Here is a 25,579-nt window from a genome sequence, read left to right as displayed (position 1 = left end):
GAAGGGATGGGCCAGCACGGAAGCAGCTCCCCCGCCCCACCCCTGCTGCATCAGCACCCTCCCTCCTCCCAGGCGTGCTGCCTGCCTGCGTGGACCCGGCACACATGTGCGGAGAAGCAAGACGAAGGCCTGCTGCACCACCCACCTCCCAGGGCGGCTCTCCACTCCTCCTCCCTGCTCCCGAAGTCTCCACTGGTGGGACTCAGCAGGAGCCTAGAAGGCGAGAAAGCGGGAGGAGGGTGAGGGTGGGGCTTATTTCCCAGCTTTCTCTGTGTGGAGCCATTCCCCTGGGTCCTGTCTGGCTGCTCCGTCTCTCCCTGTCTCTCTGGGTTGTCCCCACGCTCCCTCAGCCCTGGAGGCGGCACCTGTTCCCCCCACACTGTGGGTCCTGGCTCTGCACTCACTCTCTGCCTTTCCTACCAACTGGGGCTTTGTTAGACTCTTCTCAAATTTCCTCCTGGGACCGAAACAAACAACACAAAGCCTAATGAGGAGGAGATCCCAACCAGGAAAACGCGGTGGGGAGGCATGGAGAGGGGAGACAAGTATTTCTGAAGCCACACAAAACAGGTGATACATTCAGAAGAGAGGGAGACGGGAGAAGGGACGGCGCTGCACAGGGTCCAGGACACAAGCGCGTGGAGGATGGACAGGCAGTGAGTGGCCTGTTTCAAAGGGAAACAAGGCACAAGAGGAGGAGTCAAGGGCAAGCCGGAAGGAGCAGGGGCCCCAGCGCTGGTGAAAGGAAACGAGAGGATGAAAAAGGGACCCTGGCTTAAGCCGGCAGCTGAGACACAGCTGAGACAAGGCAGGGAGGACAGAGTCTCAGGAGGCAGGAGGGATACGTGATCCGATCGGAAGGGGCTGAGGCCTGTGACTGGGCGGGACACTGCCCACCTGCTCTCCTGCACCTGTCCCTGGACATACAGCGGAGGCAGGCTTGGGTGCTCGTCTCAGTTCACCTGGGTTGCTGGGACAAAAATACTACAGGCTGGTGAGGGGGACACTTATCAACAACAGAGCTCCCGAGGCTGGAAGTCCAAGATCAAGGCAACGGCAGATTGAGTGTCTGGTGAGAGCTTCACCGGTTCATAGCCAGCCGGTGGCGAAGGACAAGGGAGCTCACCGGAGTCTCTTTTGCAAGGCACGAATCCCATTTGTGGGGGACCCAATCACCTCCCAGAGGCCTCATCCCCGACACCACCGCACTGGGGGCGAGGCCGCAACATGAGTTCCCCGGGTTCACAGGCCACGGCAGTGCCGCTGTGGAGACAGTGGGCCCCCAGCGTCTCAGAGCTCCCCATTTCTGGCCCCATGGCAGCTCTCCTGGTGGCCCACCCGCGTCCACCATGCCGGCTCCACATTCTATAACTCTGTCCAGCTAGGTGGTTTATTTGCAACAAGGGGAAGATGCGTACTGACAATATGCTGTAGGGGGAAAATCCCCCTTGCTATCGTTTTGGGAGCTCTGGAGGGAATATGAAACGTGGCTTAGTTCTCCGATTTTTCCATTCAACAGAGGGACTGGAAGTGTGATGGCTAGTGTATTTGTCGTGATGATGTAATAGGCAACCCAGCAGGCTTCGGCCAGGTCTGAGAGCTGGCTGTGTAATTGAAAGCCAGGACCCAACTAGTCAGGAATCCTGCACTTGATTTTTTTTCCCCACTTAGAGTGTAGGGCAAATGCCCAGGGGACTGTTTCCCCAAAGTACTCTAGCTGGTCATTATGACTACAGAGAAACTAATTTCCAAAGAAACAGTGATTGCTGAGGAAGAAGACAATAGAAGGCAGGGGAGAGGTAACCCTGGAGGGTCTCCTGGGGGACTCAGGCAGGAGGGGAGGGTTGGAGCAGTGCCCCTGGGGACCTCCAGGGCAACCGGGCAAAGCCTGCCTGGCTCTCGCACCTGTGGGAAGGACTAGGGCATGATTGTGCTCCTGGGGGGACAACACACTTCTCATCTGCTCCCCTCCCTTATTTCCAGGTGGAATTCAGTCTAGATGCACATCAAGGTCCTCTGGAGAGGGTGCGGGATCCCAGACTCTGGGCGGGGTCATGGAGGAAGCGTCCACTCGCCTTCAGGGACCGGGCTGGAGAGGAATCGGGGCCAGAGTGGGGGTCTCGCGAGGGGTGCCCAGGCGGGGGCGCAGTTGGGAACCCGGGCTGGCGGGGGGGATAGGGGGCCCAGGAGGCAAGAAGGGACCCTGAGGGGGGAACTCGGGAGTCGGGAGAGGACCCGGGTGGTGGTGGGTCAGGAGGGAACCCAGGCTAGGAGGGGCGGGGGGGGGGGGGATACGGGGCCCGGGAGACGCGAGGCAACCCGGGCTGGGAAGGGGGGAGTCGGAAGGAGACCGGGGAGAGGAGACTCGAGCTGGGAGGAACCGGGGCGGGGGAGACGGGAAGGGACTCGGGTGGGCGGGTCGGGAGGGGACTCCTGGCGGGGGCGTAGGAGGGGCCGAGGAGATGGGAGGAGACCTGGGCAGGTGTGTAAGGTGGAGCCCGGGGCGGAGGCGCAGGAAAAGCCCCAGAATGGGAGGGGATCGGGGCTTACAGAAAAGAGAGGACTGGGCGGGGCATCTGGAAGGATTCCACCGCCGGAGTCTCCGTCCACCTCCGCGCGGGCAGCGGAAGTCTTGTCCCGGGTCCGGAGACTCCGCCCCCCCATATCCGCCGCGCAGACCCCGCCTCCGGCTGAGACCCCGCCCCTCATTTCTTTCTACCCTCGTCCCCTGGAAGCCTGGCCGCGCGCCCAGTCTCTCACCCCTGTAGACTCCGCCCCCGTAGGCCCGCCCCGCCCCCGTAGGCCCGCCCCGCCCCCGGCGGCTCCGCCCCGTCACCGAGGCCCCGCCCCACAGGCCAGGCATTCTGGCTCGGTCTTGGACCCGCCCACGTCCTTAGAGACCACGCCTTCCACCCGCCCCGCCCTCGCACAGACCACGCCCCCACCCCCCGCCCACCAGGGCTCCCGCCCCCCGGGCGGGCGGCGGCAGCGGAGCGACCGTTGCGCGCGCGGGCGGAGCGGATCGCGGCCGGCGGAGCGAGCGGCCGGTAGGTTGCGGGCCGGGCGCAGGGTCGCCCCGCCTCCGTTTCTTTCTTCTCTGGGCGCGCGCTCGCGCTCTCCGCGGCCCGGCCGCCGGCCCCGCCCAGCGAGGCCGAGGGTCGAGGGGGCCTGGGGGCGGCCGGCGTCCGGCTCGTCTGGGTCCCCGCGTCCCCGGGCCGCCCGGCCGTCCGCCGCTCTCCTTTTGTTCCTGGGCTCTCCGCCGAGGACTTTGTCGTGGGCCCGGCGCGGGCGGACCCCGCCGGGGCCTGGGTTGTGGGGTCTGCGAGGGGCCGACCGGTCCTTGGCAGGACCCGAGGGTCCCGGTCCGGGGTCGGGGTGGGGGGCGGCGGATGGGCCGAGAACCCGGGCCCGCCGTGCCCACCGCGCTCGCCCAGACCTGGGCCGGAGCCCGGGGGCCCGTGTCTGCGTCCGGTCTGGAGTTTCCTGGTCGCCCCCAGCAGGCGGCCGCATTGTTTGGGTCGAGGTGTCTCCAGGGACCCTAACTCCAGCGATTAACTGTGGCAACGTCAGTGCAGCGGCCGGGCGGGTTTCCCGGTTGTGGGGTGTAGACAGAGCGGCCCAGAGTTGTGGGGTGCAGACAGAGAGCGGTCCAGAGTTGTGGGGTGTAGACAGAGAGCGGTCCAGAGTTGTGGGGTGCAGACAGAGCGGCCCAGAGTTGTGCTGTATAGACAGAGAGTCGTCCAGAGTTGTGGGGTGTGGACAGAGTGGCCCAGAGTTGTGGGGTGTAGACAGAGTGGCCCAGAGTTGTGGGGTGTAGACAGAGCGGCCCAGAGTTGTGGGGTGTGGACAGAGAGCGGCCCAGAGTTGTGGGGTGTAGAGAGCGGCCCAGAGTTGTGGGGTGTGGGCAGAGTGGTCCAGAGTTGTGAGGTGTAGACAGAGTGGCCCAGAGTTGTGGGGTGTAGACAGAGTGGCCCAGAGTTGTGAGGTATAGATAGAGAGTGGCCCAGAGTTGTGGGGTGTAGACAGAGCTACCCAGAGTTGTGGGGTGTGGACAGAGCGGCCCAGAGTTATGGGGTGTAGAGACAGAGTGGCCCAGAGTTGTGGGGTGTAGACAGAGTGGCCCAGAGTTGTGGGGTGTAGACAGAGTGGCCCAGAGTTGTGGGGTGTGGACAGAGCGGCCCAGAGTTGTGAGGTATAGACAGAGAGTAGCCCAGAGTTGTGGGGTGTAGACAGAGCTACCCAGAGTTGTGGGGTGTGGACAGAGCGGCCCAGAGTTATGGGGTGTAGACAGAGTGGCCCAGAGTTGTGGGGTGTGGACAGAGCAGCCCAGAGTTGTGGGGTGTAGACAGAGTGGCCCAGAGTTGTGGGGTGTAGACAGAGTGGCCCAGAGTTGTGGGGTGTAGACAGAGTGGCCCAGAGTTGTGGGGTGTAGACAGAGCCCCAGGGTTGTAGGGTGTAGATGGAGAGCAGCCCCGGAGTTGGGTGCAGACAGGGGCTTCCGAGTGTGCCTCCTGGCCTGGCACCTGCCCGGCCACTTTCCTGGGATGAGGCCTTGGGCAGGTGACCGCCCACTCGTGCCTCAGGTCCCCTTAGAGGATGGCTCGGGAACGTGGCCTGCCAGGAGGCCGCTCTTGGTTATGAGGGGTCTGTCCGGGGCCCTGGGAGCGGCCCGTGTCAGTGATGCCGTGGTCACGGTGTGCTGTGGGAGGGGCCCGTGGGAGGCCGGTGGTCCCGCAGGGGGCCGGCTCCGGAGAGGAGGGGCGCAGCGGAGGGGGCAGCACCCCCACCCTGGCCGTGGGGTGAAGCGCACGGGGAGGGGTCCTGGCGTCTGGAACGGGCAGTGGGGGAGGGGAGGAGGAGTAGAGTGTGGTTAAAGTTTTACTGTGGAAACATAATTGTCACCGTGTGAACTTCATAAAAATGCCACCCCACCCGGTGGGTTTGACGACCAGAGACCGCAGGCACGCAGGGCTCGGCGCGGGACCCGGACTTGAGGGACGCTCCTCAGGTGGACGGCCCAGTGCTTGGGTGCCCACAGCGAGGGCCCTGGCCGACGGGCAGTGAGGGACGTGGGCACTTCTGGGGCCGTGGGGACCAGCGGGGCGAGGGAGGCCATGGTGGCCAGAGGGAAGGCCGTGGACTCGGGCTGGACGTGTGGGGCGGCCGTGGCGCCTGTGTCGTGGGGTGGGTCGGGGTGAGGAGAGGGGCACCGAGCAGGCCTGCGCGGCAGAGAGAGGGCAGCTGCCGGTGCTGGCAGCCCCAGGGTCAAGGGCAGGCCTCGCTCCCACTTTCTAGAATGAAGGCTGCTGGGAAGGGAGGGCCGGGGAGCAGATGAGGCTGTAGGGCTGGGACTGGGCGCTGGCTGTGGGTGCCGGAGGGCGTGTGGGGGGAGGCGCAGGGGGGAGGCTGGTTGAGGCTGCCGGAGGCACGTGGGAGGAACAGGAGGGACGGGAGGGACAGGCGTGCTGGGGGCCATCCCTCCCACCCTCTCAGGGAAGACGACAGGGGTTCACTTTGCGATTGTGTGGTCTCCTGCCCCCTGCCCTGTCTGTGTCAGAACCAACCGGGCCAGGCAGACAGTGAGGACGCAGGAGAAAACAGGGTGTCGGGCGGCAGGCGGTGGGTGCAGCAGGTGCCCTGTTACATTTCACCTTTTCTTTGACTTGGCGAAAGTCCTGTAAACATTTCTTTTTCGAATTAGCGCTTGAAAGAGTTTCCTGTGGCTGCTGTAACAAATCACCACAAACTTCGGGGCTTCCGCATAGGAAGCCAGAAGTCCGAGATGGGTGTCACTGGGCCGAAACTGAGTGACACCTCGCTCCGGGAGAGCCCATTGCGTCCCCTTTGAGCTTCTGGGGGCCGTCCTCAGTCCTTGGGCCCCGCGTCCCCGGCTCTCCAGCTCTCCGGCTCCCCGGCTCCCTGCCTTCCTCCCACAAGGGCCCCTGCGATTGCAGACCCGGGGCCTCTCCCACCTCCACGTTGTCACACCTCCAAGTCCCTGCTGCCTGTCGGTGGCGTTCCCAGTCCGGGAACTGGGACCTGAGTCTCAGGACCAGTGTCCAGCCCCCCGCCGTGCTCCGCACCTGGTGTCTGGGAGGACCGCCTTTCATCTCACGCACCTTCTGGGGTGGGGCCGGTGGCCCCGGGCAGAAGATCGGCCTCAGGTGACTTGTTCTTACTGCTCGGGGGGGTGGGGGGTGGTCACTGCTCCCTTGACCGTCTGACGAAAACTGGAGTCTCTCTTGAGACGCGCGCTCTGTACACAGGCCCATGTGATTTTTACCCGTGATTTCCGGCTTCACTCGTTCAAAAGGTCACCTGATCCGTTGGTCCGTGTGCACCGGGCAGAGAGCTCTTGTGTTAGAGCCTTTGCCACAGACAGCAGGTGCTTTGTCCTTTCTGGCCGTCTTCCATCTCCCATCCCGTGGCTTGGCTGTCCCCAACCCTCTAACCATGGTGACCCCCGAGGTATACCCTTCCCCGGCTGTGTTCCTGTTCACACAGTCATTTCTAGATAGACACGCACGCACACACGCAGATGTGCACACACAGACGCACACGCACAGACCTATCCCTCCACACAGACACAAGACACCCACACAGATACTGAGAGGCGCACACGCACACACGGATCCCCGCAGAGGCACACATGGACACCTTCCCACAGACACAGAGGCACCCCCAGACACACGCGCGCGCACACACCGTGCTACTCACCTTTTTCTGCATCTTGCTGTCCCTAAACCTTGGTCGTGATCATCCCTCCAGGACGCTGGGTGAAGGGCCAAGACGACAGATTGTCCGCGCCTCCTGCAGTGTCGTCTGAGCTTTCCGTTTTCCCACAGGTGCAGCGGAACCTCGGCTCTCCCAAGGCCCCTCCACCCCTTCCTCTCCCTCCACCTCCCACCACAGTCATAGCTTTTGGTTAAACCTTGACCCTGGGGATGGTTTGTCACCGACCGGCTCAGGACACTGAGTGCAGCAGCTTTCCCACCCGGCCCTGCCACCCACCTATTCCAGAACTCTCTCCTGCCTTACACCCCCATTGTGGCGGTGCCTGCTGTTGGGGCGTTTTCTCCCGGGGTCCCGCGTCCTGCCCCGGTCTGTTCTGGTCCCGGGAAGGCCCCTGCACGGCTGTCGCCCCGCGTCCCCTGTGCCACTGTCCCTCTGTGTCGGTCCCCGCACTCTGGTCCCCTCTCTCTGCCTGGGCTCACTCGTTTTGCTGAAGGAGGTATTCTGGATAGCTAAGGGACATTACATAGATATTACTCTTGCCTTTGGTTCTGAAAATATCTTTACTCCTCAGTTACTTTTGGTTTAGCTGGGTATAGAATATTGAAAATACTGAAAAATATTTTCTCAGTTTTTAAAAAAAAATTTTTTTTAATGTTTATTTTTGAGAGAGAGAGAGGGAGAGAGAGAGACAGAGTGTGAGCAGGGAAAGGGCAGAGAGAGGGAGACACAGAATCAGAAGCAGGCTCCAGGCTCCGAGCTGTCAGCACAGAGCCCGATGTGGGGCTCAAACCCAGGAACCGTGAGATCATGACCTCAGCCAAAGTCGGACGCTCAACCGACTGAGCCACCCAGGCGCCCCTATTTTCTCAGGTTTTTGAAGATGTTGCTTCGTGGTCTTCCGTCTCCATCGCGGGTGCCGTTCTGATTTCAGTTGTCCCGTCTGTGATCTGGCCCCAGGAGGCTCACGGGGGCTTCCCTTGTTCCCCCTGTGCCCCGAACTAGCCCATGATGGTGCTTGTTCTCAACGCTGTGCCGCTGTGCTGGGCACGGGGTGGGGCCCTTCGGCCTGGGGACTGACTTTTCTGTTACTCCCGTGAGAATTTCCTGCTTTCAATCTTGAGTTCTTTCTGGAACTCCTTGCATCTGGAATTGGGATCTCCTGGCTGACCTGCTAATCCCCTGATCTCTTTTCTCCTCTTGTTGATCTGGGAGATGTTTGCTCAGCTCTTGGGAGATTGTGTCCCATTGTCTCCCAGCCCTCTGTTAGTCCCTTTATCGCCATTATCCTTTTCCGTTTTCAAGAGTTCTGTTTTGGTTTCCCTTTTCTTTTTTAAAGAAAAAAATATCATCTTGTTCTTTATTCAGAGACTTAGGACCTTCTTTTCTGGAAGATAGTAAACATACTTCGAGTTTTTATTCTGGTTTTCTTTTTTCCTTCTCCATTCCTCCCCCCCCCCCCCCCCCCCATTTTTCCTAAGACCATAAGACCATCTCTTCCATGAGACCAGGGTTTTTTCCTCAATAGCATTCATGGCTGATCTCAAACACCTAAAACTGCCGGGCGCGTAGAAATATCACGTAGTGTTCACATGTCCTGTGTCATTACTGATGTTGGGTGGGAGGGATTCGGGGGGTTTCCACCAGTTGCTGAGAAAGGTTTTCAACATCTCCCAACACTGACTGGATTTGTCCGTTTCCGCTTTTTGCTCCCTCAGGCTTGGTTCATGTGTGTGAATCTGTTATTAAGTTGGCACACGTTTGTGGTGATGATTCTGCTGATGAATGCGGCTTGAAGTCTCGTGTTAAGTCAGCCCTCCGAGCTTCCTCGTGTTTACTGTTTGCACAGCACAACTCTTCCATTCTTTTACGCTCAGCCTGTTTGTGTCCTTGTGTTCAGAGTCCGCTTCTTTTTTTTTTTTTTAATTTTTTTTTCAACGTTTATTTATTTTTGGGACAGAGAGAGACAGAGCATGAACGGGGGAGGGGCAGAGAGAGAGGGAGACACAAATCGGAAACAGGCTCCAGGCTCTGAGCCATCAGCCCAGAGCCTGACGCGGGGCTCGAACTCACGGACTGCGAGATCGTGACCTGGTTGAAGTTGGACGCTTAACCGACTGCGCCATCCAGGCGCCCCCAGAGTCCGCTTCTTATAAAACATACGGTTGAGTCCCGATCGTGTATCCAGTTCGATAGCGTTGGCTTTTGAATGTGAACGTTTTATCCATTTACATTTTTCAGTGTTTAAACATCCCTCCCCCAAATTGAAGAATTTTTTTATTAGCTGATAAATAATAAACACAAATTCCTCCAAAGCAACTTGGGGGTGGGGAATAAATAATATTGGGAATATTCTTTTTTTTTTAAGTAGGGTTCACGCCCAGAGCAGAGCCCAACATGAGGCTTGAACTCACGACCCTGAGCTCAAGACCTGAGCTAAGAGCAAGAGTCGGACGCTTAGCCGACAGAGCCACCCAGGCACTCCTATTTGGAATACCCTTAAAAATTTTTTTTTTAGTTTATTTATTTTGAGAGAGAGAGAGAGAGAGAGAGAGAGAGAGAGAGAGAAGCCCAAGCAGGCTCTGTGCTGTCAGCTCGAACTCACGAACCGTGAGATCATGGCCTGAGCTGAAATCAAGAGTCAGATGCTCAACTGACTGAGTCACCCAGGTGCCCCATAATTTTTGTTTTGAAAAAAATTAAGAGGGGGGGCGCCTGGGGGGCTCAGTCGGTTAAGCGACCGACTTCAGCTCAGGTCACGATCTCACAGTTCGTGAGTTCGAGCCCCGTGTCGGGCTCTGTGCCGACAGCTCGGAGCCTGGAGCCTGCTTTGGACTCTGTGTCTCCCTCTCCCTCTGTCCCTCCCCGACTTGTGCTCTGTCTCTGTCTCTCAAAAAATAAATAAATGTAAAAAAAAAAAATTAGAAACAAAAGAAATTAAGAGGGAAACACCACTTTTTTAAAATATTTACTTACACGTCCACCACTTCTGGTACGCCTCATTCTTCCTGCAGATTTGTGTCTCCATCTGGTATCATTTCTCTTCCGCTTGAAACGCTTCAGCGTTTCTTGCCTGTTAAGTGACAAATCCTCCTGGTTTTCATTTATCTGAAATGTCTTTGTTTTCCTTCAGTGTTAAAGGATCTCTTTGCCGATGCAGAATTCCAGGTTGCCGGCGTCTTCTGGCTGCCGCATCTGTATGAAACGCTGTCACAGCCGTGGCGTCCCGCGTGTTAGGTGGCGACGCTGCTTCCCAGCTCTCGTCTTTGCCTTTCAGCGCTTCTGTTTTGTTTCGTGTTTCGAAGTTTATTTATGTATTTTGAGAGGGAGAGAGAATCCCAAGCGGGCCCCGTGCTGTCAGCACCGAGCCCGACACAGGGCTCGAACCCATGAACCATGAGATCGCGACCTGAGCCAAAACCAAAAGCCGGACGCTTAACTGACGGAGCCCCCGGCACCCCTGTCTCTCGGCACTTGAGTGCGATATGCGTGCGACGGTCTTCTCGGTATTCATCCTGCCCTGGCTTTGTTGAGCCTCTTGGATCCGTACGTTTGTAATTTTTCACCAAGTCTGGGGAAAATTCGTTCATGGTTTCTTCAAGTATTTTTTTCTATCTCATTTATTCTCTCCTTGTGGTGTTCCTATTACATTTATTGTTGGTGCTTGATGTTGTCCCACTGGGCATCAGGCTCCGTCCATTTTAAAAATTATTTTTGTCAGTTTTCATATTGGGTAGTTTCTATTAATCGGTCTTCAAGTTAACTCACCCCGCCTTCTGCCTCCGGTTTGTTCTTACTTCCATTTGGTGAGTTTCCACATTTCAGTTACTGCAGTTTTTATTTCTAGAATTTCCACTTGCTTTAAAAAAAATTTTTTTTTTTTTTAATTTTAAAGTGAGCTTTACACCCAGTGCGGGGCTTGAACTCGTGACCCTGAGATCAAGCCGCATGCTGTACTAAGCCAGCCTGGTGCCTGCTTTTATTTACAGTTTCTGTCTCTCTACTGAGATATGTCATCTGTTTATTGTGATCATATTTTGCATTAAAGTTTTCACTTTATATCAGCTGCCTTAAGGTCTTCTCTGCTCATTTCAACCCCTGGGTTTCTCAGGATCAATTTCTGTGGACTCGTTTTTCTCTTGACTGGGTCACATCTTCCCGTTTCTGTGAACGTCGGGTAATCCTTGATCATGTGCTGAGCGTTGTGGACGGCCCACTGTGGTGATTCTCGTTTCTGGAGAGTTTTGTGCTTTGTTCCGGAAGTTAATTTGTCTTGACTCAAACTGAGATCTCCGCTCTCGTCTCTGCTTCGCGCACTTGGCCTACCAGCTCCTCGCTTCTGCTCCTCGGGGCAGCTCAGGGGCTGGCCGAGGGCCTGGGCCGAGTTTGCAGACCCACCTCAGGGCTATCTGTCCTCCAGGCTGCCTCCTTTCTGAGCCATTGAGGTGTCCCCCTCACTTCCAGCCATGCCCAGACTCTGTTCTCGGCCTTGAAGCTAGGAGGCCTGCTGCCTTCCACCAGAGTTCCAGCCGTCTGTACTAACACGTGTCTTACCCAGGGAAACCCGTTCTTTTAGGGGGTGACCCCTCTGCTTTCCACCTGCTTTTCACGTTCTCAGGTGCCTTCAGATGGTTGGCTTTCGTATCTTGTAACCGGCCGGAACTTGATTTAGCAGCATAGGAGAACGCGTGAGGCTCTTTGCTTCCCTGCTAGACCTCCTTGTGCTTTGCTAAGTAGCCAGGCATCGATCTTTGGGTTTACTTGTTTCTCGTCAGGAGGATCCAGGAATCGGGGAGTGAGCGCCTCTAGTCTAAAAGCTTTTCCTTAACAAACCCAGGATATCGTAAAGCCCAGGGCTGGCTCTTCTCTGACCTCTCGGGCTGGCGACCCCCGGGGCCCGGCTTGAGTTGCCTGGGCGTGGGGCTCCGTCTGAGGCCGGAGCGGAAGGACGCAGACCACTGGCTCAGGCACCGTGTCCTCCACCCCACCGTCTAGTCGGACCTGGGGCAAAATGCTTTCCGTGCGCGGTTTCCGTCGGAAGGTAAGGTGAAGGATGGGGCCTCTGTGAGGATTAGCTAGGATAGCGTGTGTGTGTCTCACATGGGGGACTTTTGTCGGTGACTGTTAGCGACGTCACGTCTGGGCTTGCGGTGTCGTTGTCTGAGTGGATGTGCCCCGGAGGTGCCCAGGTGGGAGGCTCAGACCTTGTGGAGCACATCTTTTTTTTTTCTTAATGTTCACTTATTTTTGAGAGAGAGAGAGAGAGAGAGAGTGAGTGAGCACGAGCGGGGGGCGGGGTGGGGTGCAGAGAGAGGGGAACAGAGGATCCGAAGTGGGCTCTGAGCTGACAGCAGAGAGCCCAATGCGGGGCTCGAACGCGCGAACCATGAGATCGTGCCCTGAACCGAAATCAAGAGTCGGACGCTTTGCTGACTGAGCTACCAGGCGCCCCTGTGGCTCCTCTCGGAACGCGGTCAGAGGAGCTGAGCCCAGGACACATGTTCCCTGGGAGGTGCTGGGCAGGTGCCCAGACCACCCGCTCCCCAGAGCCCCGCGTCCCTAGTTGCCTGGAGTCCAGCCGGATTCTGTGTCCAGCCAGATTCAGAGTCACAGCCGGTTCTGTGGGGTTCAGCATTCAGCAGCCCGTCGGCTTCCTCGCTGAGAGGCCGGGGCGGCCGGGGCCCAGGGGGAGGAGGGCTCCCTGCGCCCGTCTGTCGTGGTAGTTTCCTGCGGCTGTGGTAACAAAGCCCCACAAACCGGGGGGCTCCAAGTAGCAGGAATTTGTTCTCTTGCCGTTCTGGGGGCCAGAAGTCCGAATCCAGGTGGCGGCAGGGCTGTGCTCCCTTCGGGGCTCTTCTGGGGGCCGCTGGTGGTCACGGGCTGTGGCCGCACCCCCCCGTCTCTGCCTCCGTGTTCACGTGACCTCTCCCCTGCCTGCGTCGGACCTCCCCTCCGCCTCCCTCTCATAAGGACACTTGGGATGGCGTCCGGGGCCCGCCCAGATTATCCAGAAGCATCTGCTGTCTCAGAATCCTTAACGTAAGCCCGCCCGCAAAGACCCTGTTTCCAAAGGGGGTCGTTTCCGAGTTCTGCGGATTAGGGCCTGACGTCTTTGGGGCCACCATCAGCCCACGACGCCCTGCCAGGACCTGGGAGGTGAGGAGCCAGGTGGGGTCACCAGGGGGCGGGGCCTCCTTCCCGCGCGACCCCCTCTGGTCACCCCTCCTCCATTGCTTCCAAATGGGGTTCTGCCCTCAGCCTCCCCGTGGGCAGGACCGAGCCTTCCCCACGCTGACGTGGGCACCGGGACTGGGCGTGTTTGTGGCCTGTCCTGTCTTCCTGGGAGTGACAGAGAAAGATGTGGGGAGCAGAAGGATTTCTGCCAGCCCTGCCTGTGCCTCCGGATCCCTGTAGGGAGTGGCCACGGCTGTACGTGGGCAGGAGAATGTCACGTGGGGGACCTGACATGAGGCCCATGTGTTGACGAGGAAAATCTTTCTCAGCCTTTCGTAGGTGTTCAGGGGTGAGGCAAGGAGGCAGGCGAGGGCAGGGGATTGACTGAGGGGGCCGGCGGGCAAGTGGACACAGGGTTGGCTCGTCCCCTCCTGTCCTTGGCCTGCCGCTGTCCACTCTGCCCAAGGAAGCGGCTGTGAGGGGTCGGGAGAGGTGCGGGGGGTGGAGGGCGGGGGGTGGGGCGAGGGTGAAGGGGGCGGGAACGGAGGTGACAGTCTGGGTGCAGGTAATGGGAAACGGCCGGGCTCCAGCAGAGAGGAGCCAAGGGCTACTGAGTCACCATGAGGGCCTCCCCCTCCTCCGTCCCTTCGGCTAGATTTGTCAGACAAAACACTGTGCGGTATTTGGGACATATTTAGACTAAAAAGTTATTCATTTTTTACCTGAAATTCACATCTCACCGGGTGTCCTGTATGTTTAACTCGCTAAAGCCAACGACTCCGTAGTCCCGCTGTGCCCGGGTTGAAAAACCACAAACAATAAATATTGAGTAGAGATAAGAAAGGGAAGTCAGGGGGCACCTGGGTGGCTCAGGTCACGATCTCGTGGTTTGTGGGTTTGAGCCCTGTGTCAGGCTCTGTGCTGACAGCCTGGAGCCTGGAGCCTCCTTTGAATTCTTTTTTTTTTTAATTTTTTTTTTTTTGATGTTTATTTTTTTCTGAGTGGGGTAGGGTCAGAGAGAGAGGGAGACACAGAATCCGTAGCAGGCTCCAGGCTCCGAGATGTCAACACAGAACCCGATGTGGGGCTTGAACTCACATACCACGAGATCACGACCTGAGCCGAAGTCAGACGCTCAACTGACTGAGCCACCCAGGCGCCCCAAGCCTGCTTTGGATTCTGTGTCTCCCCCCTCTCTGCCCCTCCCCCGCTCATGCTCTCTCTCTCCTTCAAAAAATCAAAAAATGTTAAAAATAAATAAGTAAATACATAAATATTTAAAAAAAGAAAGTCAATTAACAACAGGAAGGGAAAATCGAGATGGATTAACCCCCGTATTTCAAGATATTGAGCTAGAATTTGTTTCTGGAATGGAGAATAGCCCCCCAGGCCCATCAGCTACAGATCCTGGAGGGTTGCAGTTCCTGCTTGGCCTGCTCCTGACTCTCGGCAGTGGCCGGGCAGGTGCCCAGAGCAAGCCGGGCTCCCGGGAGGTCTGCCCGCTGGCTGCGGGGGTAGGTTGGCCTCAGTCTGCCCTTTGGGTCCTGCTGGGTCCTGGCCGTGGGGGCTGGGCGGGGGTGGGCTGCGGCTTCCGGCCCTCCTCTGAGCTCCTGGTCGGCGTGGCGCTTCCGCTCCGTTAGGACTTCTGAAGTTCACGGCCTCGGTGTGTCCTCCCCTCTGGCAGGTGGACCCTGAGTGGATCCGGATCCTGCCTGGCCCTGCGTTCCTCTGCTCGCAGATGGGTCCCGATGCCCACACATGTTCTGAGTGTGGGTGCCGTCCCTCAGAAGGACGTCGGAGGTGACATAGTGCCACCCCTGGGCTGACAGCAGACGCGGCTGGCGTGCGGGGCCCGCCGGTCCGCAGGACAGTTGGGGCGTCGGTGGGCATTGGAGGAGTTAGTGGGGTCCGAGCTGAGCCGAGGAGCGGTGAAGGATGGGGAGGAGTGAATTCTCTGAAGGAGTCGGGCCGTGTGGTCTCCCGTGCGTCCCCCTGACCTTCCGTGGGTGGCCGTGCCGTCTGCCAGCAGCGGCTGGCACCGGGAGGGAGGCGGGGCCGTCACTGTCACTGTTGAGAACAGTCTTCCTGTGCTGCCGAAGGAGCCGGTCCGCAGCCACCGAACGAATGAACGCGCCCACGGGTGAAGCAGGCGCGGGACGGTCCTGAGGCGGTGACCACAGGCCTGCCCGCCAGGCACACTGCGGTTTGGGCCGGCCTCGGCAGGCAGGCTGGGTCCCCAGAGAAGCGGGCCAGCGTTACTGGTTGGAGATGAGCCCGAGGGAAGGTGCGGGCAGGTGGAGGCGGGCCTGGTGGCTTCAGGGCAGGTGCCGAGTGAGCGGGAGAAGGCGCGGGGCTGAGCTCTGCCCCGGAGGCCGGGTGACGGTGGGCTGCTGCGGGGCGCTGGGGGTCTGGCTCGCCTCCCTTCTGCTGAGCTTCCTTCCGTAATCGAGGTCTTTCTTAAACTCCTTCTTGTGTGGAAAACGTCCTTCATGTGACGTGAATCAAGAAGTCACGTCGCGGCGCCCCCGCCTCAGTAGCTTTGTGCCGTCCAGCACGGCGGAGGGAGTACAGGGGAGAGTCCGCGGGGCAGGCCAGTGGCCGGGCCCCTGCGTGTGCTCGGGGGACGCTGGTTGTGGATGTGGACGCCCATGCCTGGTGTCGTCCCAGGCTGCAGACTGCGCCACCCCCGAGCCCCTGTGAGCCCGGTATGACAGGGCGCACTGCCCTACTGGTCGAGGTCTCACGTGTTGATTTCTCTTTGCGATGAGAGAGCATGTGACGTTTGCTCCTCTTGATGGGTTCGCCCACAGATTTTGCTTGATGTCAACTTTAGGTCCCAAAAGATTAGAATCCCTCAGGAGACATATGAGTGTTTTTGAGCCAGTAAAATGGACCTTTGTAATTTATTATTTTTTTTCTTTTTTTTCTTTTTTTTTTTTTTTTAATTTTTTTAATTTATTTTTGGGACAGAGAGAGACAGAGCATGAACGGGGGAGGGGCAGAGAGAGAGGGAGACACAGAATCGGAAACAGGCTCCAGGCTCCGAGCCATCAGCCCAGAGCCTGACGCGGGGCTCGAACTCATGGACGGTGAGATCGTGACCTGGCTGAAGTCGGACGCTCAACCGACTGCGCCACCCAGGCGCCCCAGGACCTTTGTAATTTAAATGATAGTCTTTCTGCCGAATGTAGGCTTCGTCCTCCTCACGCTAGGAAAAGGGCCAGTGCTGGGTTAGAACTGCTGCTGGGAGCCGGCCGGGGCCTGTAGGTGGGACACCGGGAGCCGGCCGGGGACACCTGTGCCGCTGGGCACCATCCTGTCCCCGCAGGCCCTTGTGTCTGGAGGGCTTTGGGCACTTGCGGTGGTCGCGGGCCTCCCTGTGCGGCCACCGAGCCATGACTGGGGCCTGTGACTAGGACTGGGGAGCAGGGGCCGAGGGGGGCTCAGCCGTCCCTGCACCCCCACCCGCACCACCGCCCACTCAGGGCCACGAAAGTTCTCCTGAAGGAGGAGGCTGGGGAAGTTTCCGGCTAGTGTTTCAAGCTTTCTTTATGTAGTCAGTATGACGTTAGCGTAACTGTTTCTTCAACTCCACGGTATTTTCGGTGTTTTCGGAATTCCTAATGCTATTAGGCTGCGGGTAGTAACTGTACGTACGTTTTTCTGATGTGTTCCGAGAGACGAGACCTTCAAGTTGCCAGTGTTTAAGCTCTTCTCTCTTTTTCTTATTTCTTTCTCCTCTTTCCTGACTGCTTATAATCGCCCTGTTTCCTGATCCGAGAGCTGCTTTGCAGTTGGAGTGAGTTCTGGTCTCCCCTGCTGATCCCCGCGGGGGGGGGGGGGGGAGTGGGGGGGGCTGGGGGTGCTGCTTAGCGAGGGGCAGGCTCTTCCTGGGGAGTGGGGAGCCCGACCAGGAGGGCAGACAAGTCGCGCTCTCAGATCCGAGGTCCCTGCAGCTTCGCCTCTTGGTTTCTTTGGAGGTCAAGTGCTAAAACCTCAGGAACCGGCATTCAAAAAAGCCCACGCACAAAGGCTGCGTAATCACAGAATGCCGAGCTGGGGCATTTTCTGTATTGTGCTCTTCTGTTCAGCCTTCTGTAAATCAGTCAACAAGCACACACGCTAATCATCCCCGTGGCTGCTGAGCTGCCCCTCCAGGCCGGATTGGCGTCACATTGGGGGACGAGGCCACCGAGGAACCGAGATAGACTCTTTGAGGGCCAGGTAAATAATTTTGTGGGTAGAAAAACCTCAAGGGAGGTCAGCGTCTCACGTGCTGACAGTGAAGCGAGAGGCGGCCGGGGGCGTGCCGACGGGCCCAAGCGGAATTAGCCGAGTGTGTTCAGTCATGACTGGGCAGCCTCGCTTTCCTCGTTGGCGCGACCTGCGAGGTCCCAGCGGGGAGGTAGTCACCTGGTGGCCCTTTCCCTCAGCCAGCGTGTTCCGCTCGGTCGTCTGTTTCTCTCAGGTGTGCATGGTACGATTTCCTGACTCAGCACATCACCGATTAGGTTTGAGGGAACGTGTTTCGGAGCGTTAAGCATGCGTTGCTGCCTGGAAACAAATGCAGTCTGCTCTGTGTCGATGGTAGGGGCGAGAGCAAGTCAAGTGAAATCGTTCATGGTTTTGCTCGTCACCGCTGCTGCGTAACAGATAGTCCCTGGCACGTGGCGGCAGAGGACGACCCGCGTTTCTCACCTCGCGGCTTCTCTGGTCGGGGCTGTGAGGCTCAGTTGGGTCCTTTGTCCCAGGGCTGTGCCCGCGGTGGCGGCCAGGCTGCAGGGGGGGACGGTCTGCATCCAGGCTCGGCTCTCGTGGGGGCGGCGGCCCCGGCAGATGTGACGCAGCTGTCGGCAGGCCTCGTGACCTCGCCGGCTGGTGGCCTGAGACATCGTTTTTGCCCCGGGGGCTGTTTCTTAGGGCAGCTCGCGACCTGGCAGCTGACTTCCTTCGGCGTGAGCGAGGGAAAGGTGACGAAGACAAAAACCAGTGTCTGTAGTGCTCTAGGAAGTGACCTCTCCTCCCTTCTGCCCTGTTTACTAGGGGTGAGGCACCAAGTTCGGCCCGGATCCCAGGGGGAGGGGCTGCCGAGGGCAGGACGTCTAGGAGGGTGCCATCGACTTGTATCACAAATACAGAGAGGCGGCAGTGGGCCCTATCACTGTCCAGCCTCCGGCCCCAGTGAGCCCCGTCCCTCCCACGTGCAGAACACTCCGCCCGAGACCCTCCACGGCAGCGTCGGCTCCAAGTCCGGAGTCCCGCCACGTAGACAGACTCCAGGCGTGGGTCGGAGGCCCGGATGTCGCTCCCGGGCACAGCCCCCCGAGCGCACCTGCTCCCCATCCTGACCTGGGGAGGCCGGCTCTCAGCCCCTCCTACAGCGGAGCGTGGGACAGCCGCTGCAGACACACCTGCTGCTGACGAGGACATGCGAGGACACGAGGGGTCCTCGGTGCATCAGTGCTGCCTGGCAGGTGTGGAGGTGCCCGGCTGGGTCCCCGGTATTTGTGGAACGGATGCGGACAGGCACCAGCTTGCTCCTTTGTTTCAGCAGAGCCGTTGTAGAGCCTCGGGTGTTTAGGGGAAAGCGTGAGATTGTACACACAGAAGGTACCAGCCGTTTTAGAAGAATGTCCTTTCGCCCCCGGGTCCAAGACGTCTTTCAGGGAGGGCACGGGAAATCTCCCTTGCCCGGTCCGTGGGGGGCGCGAGCCCAGCCCTCTAGGACGTCCGGGGGCTTGTCGACGACGCACTGCTGGTGTCTCTCGGGTTCTTCGTGTCAGGGCCGCGCTGTGGACCCTGGTGGGGTCCTCTGGGAGCATCGCCCGCCGCGCACCCGGCTGGCCGGCTCGGGTGAGTTCGGTCTGCGCCTCTGCTGACGCGGACGTGGGGGCAGCGGCCGGACCCCCCCAAGGCAGCCCCGCGCCGTCTCGAGCTTGCGCCACGGGTGAATAAAAAGAAGCGCACCCGGCGAGTCCAACAAACGGTACGAACGGGAGGCTGCTCCCAGACAAGGGGCACGCAGTTCATCGTGACCGCCGTCGCCACGGGCAGACTCACACACAGAATGCCTCGTTCGGCGCCTCCCTTGCCGTTCGTTGACCGTCGCGCTCACAGACATGTTGGGACAGGCTGCTTTTCCTGGCCACCCTTCCCTTGTGGAGCTGCCACAGGTTTGAGGTCTCGGGGACAGGTTTACGGCTCGGCTGCTCGCACGAGTACTGGAGGGGGCGGCCGCACGTGGGGAGCGTGGCCAGGCCGTGGGCGCCCTGTGGACACCGCGTGGGGACACGGCCGCCGTGACCCTGCCGCGACACCACACCCGGGCCTGCCGGTCAGCCGCCTTCTCCCCGCTCGCGTGTTTGTTCTTCCGCCTGCCTGTGGGGAGCTGCAGAAGCTCCCTGGGCTCCGCGTCCTCTGGTGCTTTCTGGCAGGTTCTGTTCCTTCATACAAGACCTGTCTTCTCTTTCTGAAAGTTTTTATTTTATTTTATTTTTTTAACGTTTATTCATTTTTTGAGAGACAGGGTGAGACACAGAGTATGAGCGAGGGAGGGGCAGACAGCGAGGGACACACAGAATCCAAAGCGGGCTCCAGGCTCTGAGCCGTCAGCACAGAGCCCGACGCAGGGCTCAAACTCCTAAATCACGAGATCGTGACCTGAGCCGAAGTCGGACGCTCAACCGACTGAGCCCCCCAGGCGCCCCTCTCTGAAAGTTTAATGGGTCTCATTTCACTTACCCTGCGCAGCATTTGGTGGCCACTTTGTTTGAAGGTTCCCGTTTGTCTGTAGCTCGGGAAAAGAGTCCATTAATTTTGGGACCAAGTAAGCAACCAGGTTTTATTGGGTAAACATTGACTACCACTAATGAATTTAGTCAGTCTGTCCATCCACCCACCTACCCACCCATCCATCTGTCCACCCCTCCCTCCCTCCCCATCCATCTGTCCTTCCCTCCATCCTCCATCTGTCCATCCATCCATCCACCCATCCATCCATCTCTCCATCTATCCCCCCCAATCCCTCCGTCCATCCGTCACTTCCATGCCCCCCCCCCCATCTCTGGACCTGTCTCCAAGATTCTCTGAAGAGAATTTTGTTTTCCACATAATGTACAGTTTAAGTCCTACAACCCAAATGCACCCTACAAACCTGGGGAACCCTTTCTGGCTGCCCTCTGTGGGTGATGTAGTAACAGACGAACAGAGAGACTTATCACCGAATTACCCACGTTTTCTTCCCCTCCAGTCCCACTTGTCCCCTTGGCGGCTTCCTGCTCCAGCCTATTCTGTACCGATCCTGCCCCTGGTCCCCCTGGTCCCCCTGCTCCCCCTGCTCCCCCTGGTCCGCCTGGTCCGCCTGGTCCATCTGCTCCCTCTAGAGGCTGCCCTGTGTTTGGGGTTTTGTAGACTCTGTTCACTTGCTTCTTCTGTTTGTGGTAGCCTTTTCCTGAGGCCGCCTCTTTGTGCATGTGTGTGCGTCCTGGTTGGGGTTCTGGGAGTCTCTTTGGGACCCCGCTTGTGTCCGCTTCTGCCCGTGTGTCTGGCTGGTCACTGAGACAGAAGCAGCTTTGAGGAAGAGTTTGTTTTGATCGTTAAGTTTGAGGTGCCCCCAGACTTGCGGGAGGGTGTGGGTGGGAGATCAGCATGTGGGAGACCCTGGCCTCGAGGGGTCCAGTCGCTCGGGGCGGAGGGAGCGAGCTGGGACCCCCACACTCGAGGCCAAGCAGAGCAGGACCCGGAAGGGGGAGGCGCAGCGTGTTGAGTTTGTTGAGAAGCCAGGGGATGCAGACCCAGCAGAGTCCGTGGGACGCGGCTCCCTGGGCTCGTTGGTGGCCAGGCGCACGTGTTTGCGGGCACGAGGGGCCGGAGGCCCGTTTGCAGAGGGAGGGCGAGGGTGGGAGGCGGGGTGCGGAGACCCCAGGAGGGTGAGCCTTGGAGGCGCCGCCGAGGGGAGGAGAGGCGCTGTGGGAAGATGAGTCCAGCGAGAGCTTGCCTCCTCTCCAGTTCAGGGGGGCTCGGGGACTGTGAGAAGCTGTGGGGTGGCCCACTTGAGAGGGAGCCACGTCACGCCAGGGGAGAAGGGCAGTGGGCGTGGCAGCTTCCTGAGAGAGTGGGGGGCCCGGGGGGGAGGTCTAGGCGGAGAAGCCAACCCGAAGTGGGAGGGTGTGCGCAGGGGGGGAGGGGGGAGGCTGTGCACAATGGCCGCGTGGCCGCTGGGCTGGTGGCACTTGTCTGTTCCCTGCAAAGGAGAGCAGCAGGGGGCCAAAGATGGGTGGGTTTGGGTGGTCATGAGCGGAGCAGGACCCCTCAGGGGCTGAGGAGCATGACTTCGGGGCGGGGCCCAGGCCCCCCGGGCAACGGTGGCCCCACAGCACGTGCTGTGGAGAAAGCCCGCCGCCAGCTCCTCTGGGGTGGGGTGTCCCCAGGTGGGCGCAGAGGATGTGAGCGTGGACGAGGGTGTGAGCGGGCTCTTTCCCGGTGGACGGGAGGCCGAGGGGGAAGGGCAGGGGTCACCAGGGAGCAGGGGTGAGGATCCTCGTCAGGAATGGCGGAGGCTGGGGGTGGCACAGCTGGTGGACTGCAGGGGGCGGTAGGGTGGGGGGGGGGTGCGGCCTGGGCCCAGGGGAGGCAGGCCGTCCTAGGTGCATAGATGGATGGGGTGGGGTAGGTGGAAGTCAGGGACCAAAGAGGAGGAGTGGGAGGAGGGGGAGGGGGGTGTGGGGGAGGGGGAGGAGGTGCTTCTAGCAAAAGGTGTGTTTGTCGCGCAGAGTGAGGTGGTGGGTGGCCGAGTGTGGGAAATGGGTTCGTAGCTGCGGGGAGGGCTCTCAGCTGTTAGGCCTTAGGGTCACCCACGAGAGGAGGACTTTGAAGCTAGAGAGGAAAGGGGTCCTGGAGGGAGGAGGGACAGGGGCATGGAGCTGGTGGCACCATTTTGTGGGGCACAGCGGGTGGGGGCCGAGACTGCCCTCGGGTCCCTGCTGCGTGTGCTGTGCCCTCGGGTCACTTGGAGGCGCTCCCTGAGCCGCAGGTGTGCAGCCAGTGAGGCCGCGGGCGCCTCCCAGTGCCCTTGTCTCTGAGCCGTGGGGTCCTCCAAGGAAGGGCCCGTTCCCTCACGTGGCAGTCCTGGCCTTGCCCAGGTCCCACCCACAGTCCCGCTGGAGCCCCCGCTGGGCGCAGGCATCCGGGCGGGTGGTGGGCCAGGTCAAGGGCAACGGGAAGGGTCCTTTACGGGTGAAAAGTCAGCGGGGACGTTGGTTGTTGGTGCCTGCTAACGGCCCGGAGGGGTCTTGGTGAGCCAGGACCCCACCAGCTCATCCTCGGGCGTTTTGGGGACCTGCCGTGCCGGGGAGGGCAGATCCCAGGTTGGTGTAGGTTTCGGGGAGGGCGGGGAGCGTGTCCTGGGCTCTAGGGAGCTTTCCGGAGGTCAGGCGGTGGGCCGCCAGGATGGATCAGACCGGGTGAGGCCGGGATGCAGGGACGGTCAGCGTGCGTCCTGGGGTGTGTGACTGCGCGGGGGCTGCGTCGGGTCCCCGTGCATGTTGCGGGGAGGTGGCGCCTGGTGGGTGTTCGGTGGCTGGAGGTGGCTTAGGGGGAGGGTACGAGGGGCGGGGTCTGCTGGCCGGTGGGTCCCAGTCGGAGGGCGTGGCGCGGTGCCGCCAGGCTCCCGCCGCGGAGGGATCGGGCGTTGGAGGGGCTGTGCGTCTGGGGAGCGCCTGCTGTCCCAGCCCCGGGGCTGCCTCTGCCTCTTCCAGGGACCCCTCTGTGTGGAGACGGAGAGAGCTGGGTTCAAATCCACCGGTGACGCTCACTAGCTGTGCAGCCTTGGGAGGTTACTCGGCTTTTCCGTGTGTCCTTTTGCTCGTCTGCAAAATGGGAACAGTCGTACCCACGTCAGGGCGCCGTGGCTTGCGGACACGCGTGTTGCTACGTGTAAAGGCCCGGGAACAGCCCTGGAAGGCCCCCCCACCGCGAGCGCTTCCTCCGCGCCCGGCGCTGTGCCCGAGCTCCCCGCTCCTCCCGCCCGGTAGTTCCTCGTCTCCGTCCGGCCGCCGCGCGCACCCTGGGTGCTGTGCTGTGTGGCTTTGGCCTTTCGGCCCCGTGCTCAGCTCAGTGCCTGTCGCGCCGTGAATGTGACTCTGGTGGCGCAGTCGTGGTGAGCCGGGGCGCCGTCCTCACAAAACGCCCCCCCCCCCCCCCCCCGCATCGGGAGGGATGGGGGCCGAGCCCGGCGGCGAACGGACTTCTGGTCCTCCTGCGGGCACCGAGCACACAGCACAGTCTGGGGACTGACTGTCTGCCTCTTCCTGCGCCTCCCTCCTTGGGGCCTGTGGGCTGCTCAGGGCCCGGCCCGTCTGTGGCTTCTGGGTCTGGGACGCTGCCGGCCCGGGCTGGGCACACATGGGACCGTTGTATCCCGACCTCAACCTCGGGGGGCAGGAGGGGAAGCAGCCGGGCAGCCGGTGTGTGTTTACTTCTAGGGCCCGCCAGTCTGAGGGATGAGTCGGTGAAGGAGCGACATTGTCACTCGGAGGGACTGGTCCTGGCAGTGGGCGCAGTGGGAAGGGGACCGTGCGTCCTACCGTCTGTGCTGCTGGGAAGCTGCCGCTCCTTTCTGGCCTCGGTCGCCTTTTCTGTGCAGGGAGAAGGCCGGACCAGACGGTGTCTTTGTCCGCTGGGGCTGCTGCAGGACACCGCGTGCGGAGCAGCTTAAACCACAGCCTGTTTGTCACCAAGGGCCAGGTGCTCACAGAGCCAGTGTGTGGTGGGGACACTTCCTGGTTCCGGATGGCCACCTTCTCCTGTCGTTCCGGGGCGGAGAGCAGGGACCGCGGGGGGAGGGACGAGGTCCCTCTCTCCTCTTTTACGAGGACACCGGGGGGTGGCATTTCAACACCCTGTGAAGTGGGGACACGCCTTCAGCCCACAGCAGCCCACCCAGGTGTTGCCACCTGTCAGAATCACCCAGAAGGTGTGGGGGGTGGGGGTGGGACCTTGTCAAAACAGGCGGCTGGACTCACTAACCCAGAATCTCCTGGCGGAGGAAAGGGGCCCAGAACAGGCACCTGAGTGGCCCAGATGGCAGACATGCCCATGGGCGTCGGAAACTATGCCCTGTGGTTTCTTCTGGATTTCACCGTCTGCTCCGCTCGGTTCACTATGAGCTGATGTGGTTTAAGGAAAAGTTAACGTGTAGGCTGTGCTTCCAGAATGTGGTTGCAGGCACGGAGACATGACTTGGATGAATTAGAAGGAGTTAGCGGGACACGACAGTGCGAGTCTACCAGAAATATCTGGGCAGGCCACAAAGAGGACCGTCACCCCGTGTCACGTCTCAGTGCCAGGACTCTGGCGTGTGGAGGGATTACAGACGGGTGGCCGGGAGGTCTTCTGTCATCGAGGAGGGCAGGAGGGGCTCGCTGACCCCTGTCCTGGGAGGGGCCACGCCCCCCCATGCTGTTCCCTGCACCTGTGCGCCCCCCTCCCCCAGCACTAGGCTGGTTGCCTTAGCGCAGGCTCCGTGGCCGCGGAAACAATGACCACAGCACGACTCTGTTCCCTCCATTCCCTCAGTTCTGGGGGTGGCAGGTCAAAATCAGTGTCACCTGCTGCGGTCCCAGTGCGGGCAGGGCCCTTCGTCCTGGGGGCCGCAGGGGAGAGTCTGTTCCCTCACCTTTTGTGGCTTCTAGAGGCACTCTGTTTGTGAGCTCTGTGGCCCTTCCTCTACCTTCACAGCCTGCTGCTCTGACCTCCGCCTCTCTCTGACTCTGAGCCTCCTGCCTCCCTCTGGTGAGGACCCTGTGACCCTGGGGCCTGCCCGGATCATCCAGGATAAGCTCCTGGACAGAGGCTCCTGGAGGGGGGCGTCGGGGGTTGGGCACATCTGGTGGGGGAGCACCATTCGGCCTGTAAGAAAGAGGCCCAATGAGAGACCCTAAGACACTATTCTTGGCCAACTTTAATATACGCGTTTCTAGTGATGAATAGCGAATAGTTAGATGTCCGTAGTACTTACATGATTAATTTATCGCCACTTAGGTATTAAGTAATATGGCAATTTGGAAATAAGTTGTTCTCTTATGACTCTTACCTCCCAGGATGATTTTATTCAAACCCGCGTCCCGCACACCACGTTCTCTGTGTCGCCACGTCCGCCCCCTCGGAGCAAACCTTTGTGTTCTCCAGCTCCGTCTCTAATGCGCTCCCCTGGCAGGTGGGACCCCACACGTGTTGTCACAACACGCCCCACCTGACGCCCCGGGAGAGGACGCTGGCAGCTGGCGCCTGCTTCCTCGGGACCTGCCCCCCCACCCCCCCCGCCCCCCTTTACCCTGTGCCGATTGTGCTTCGATTTCACCGGGGCAGATCCCAGCCGTGAGCATGACTGTGCCGCGTCCTGTGTGTCCTCCTCGTGGGGCACCAGGTCTGGGCTGGGCCTGGGACCCTGACGCAGGTGTTTTCTGTGACAACCAGTACTTTTAATGATGAAGTCATCCCCTGGAAGGATGAAGGTTCCTATTCCCTTTTTTGTTGTTTTACCTGTTCTGTCCGGTGGCCTCTGTGGTTGACTGAGGTGGTTTCAGACCAACGTATTTTCCCCCACATGGTATCTTGTTCGAAAGCAATTAGTTGAGGGAGGTGGTGGGATATGAGAGACACAAGCTGACTCTTC

At 59.9% G+C, this 25,579-nt stretch overlaps 1 protein-coding gene across 3 annotated transcripts in view; it reads left to right on the top strand.

Annotated features, from left to right (window-relative positions):
* The first annotated feature begins 2,988 nt into the window (after window positions 1-2,988).
* Window positions 2,989-25,579, top strand: part of RGS12 (regulator of G protein signaling 12) — a 118,017-nt gene continuing 95,426 nt past the window's right edge. For 2 of the 3 annotated variants that reach the window (XM_047847303.1, XM_047847305.1), the window contains exon 1: window positions 2,989-3,047. The gene's annotated coding sequence lies outside the window, so the exon portion shown is untranslated. Of the gene's footprint in view, window positions 3,048-24,458; window positions 24,697-25,579 lie in introns of those variants that run through there. The other variant, XM_047847304.1, reaches the window with a different exon arrangement.

This window comes from Prionailurus viverrinus, unplaced genomic scaffold (genome assembly GCF_022837055.1).
Source record: "Prionailurus viverrinus isolate Anna unplaced genomic scaffold, UM_Priviv_1.0 scaffold_45, whole genome shotgun sequence".
NCBI classification, from domain to species: domain Eukaryota; kingdom Metazoa; phylum Chordata; class Mammalia; order Carnivora; family Felidae; genus Prionailurus; species Prionailurus viverrinus.
Note: the sequence above shows the minus strand (reverse complement) of the source record. Positions and strands in the feature narration are given on the sequence as shown.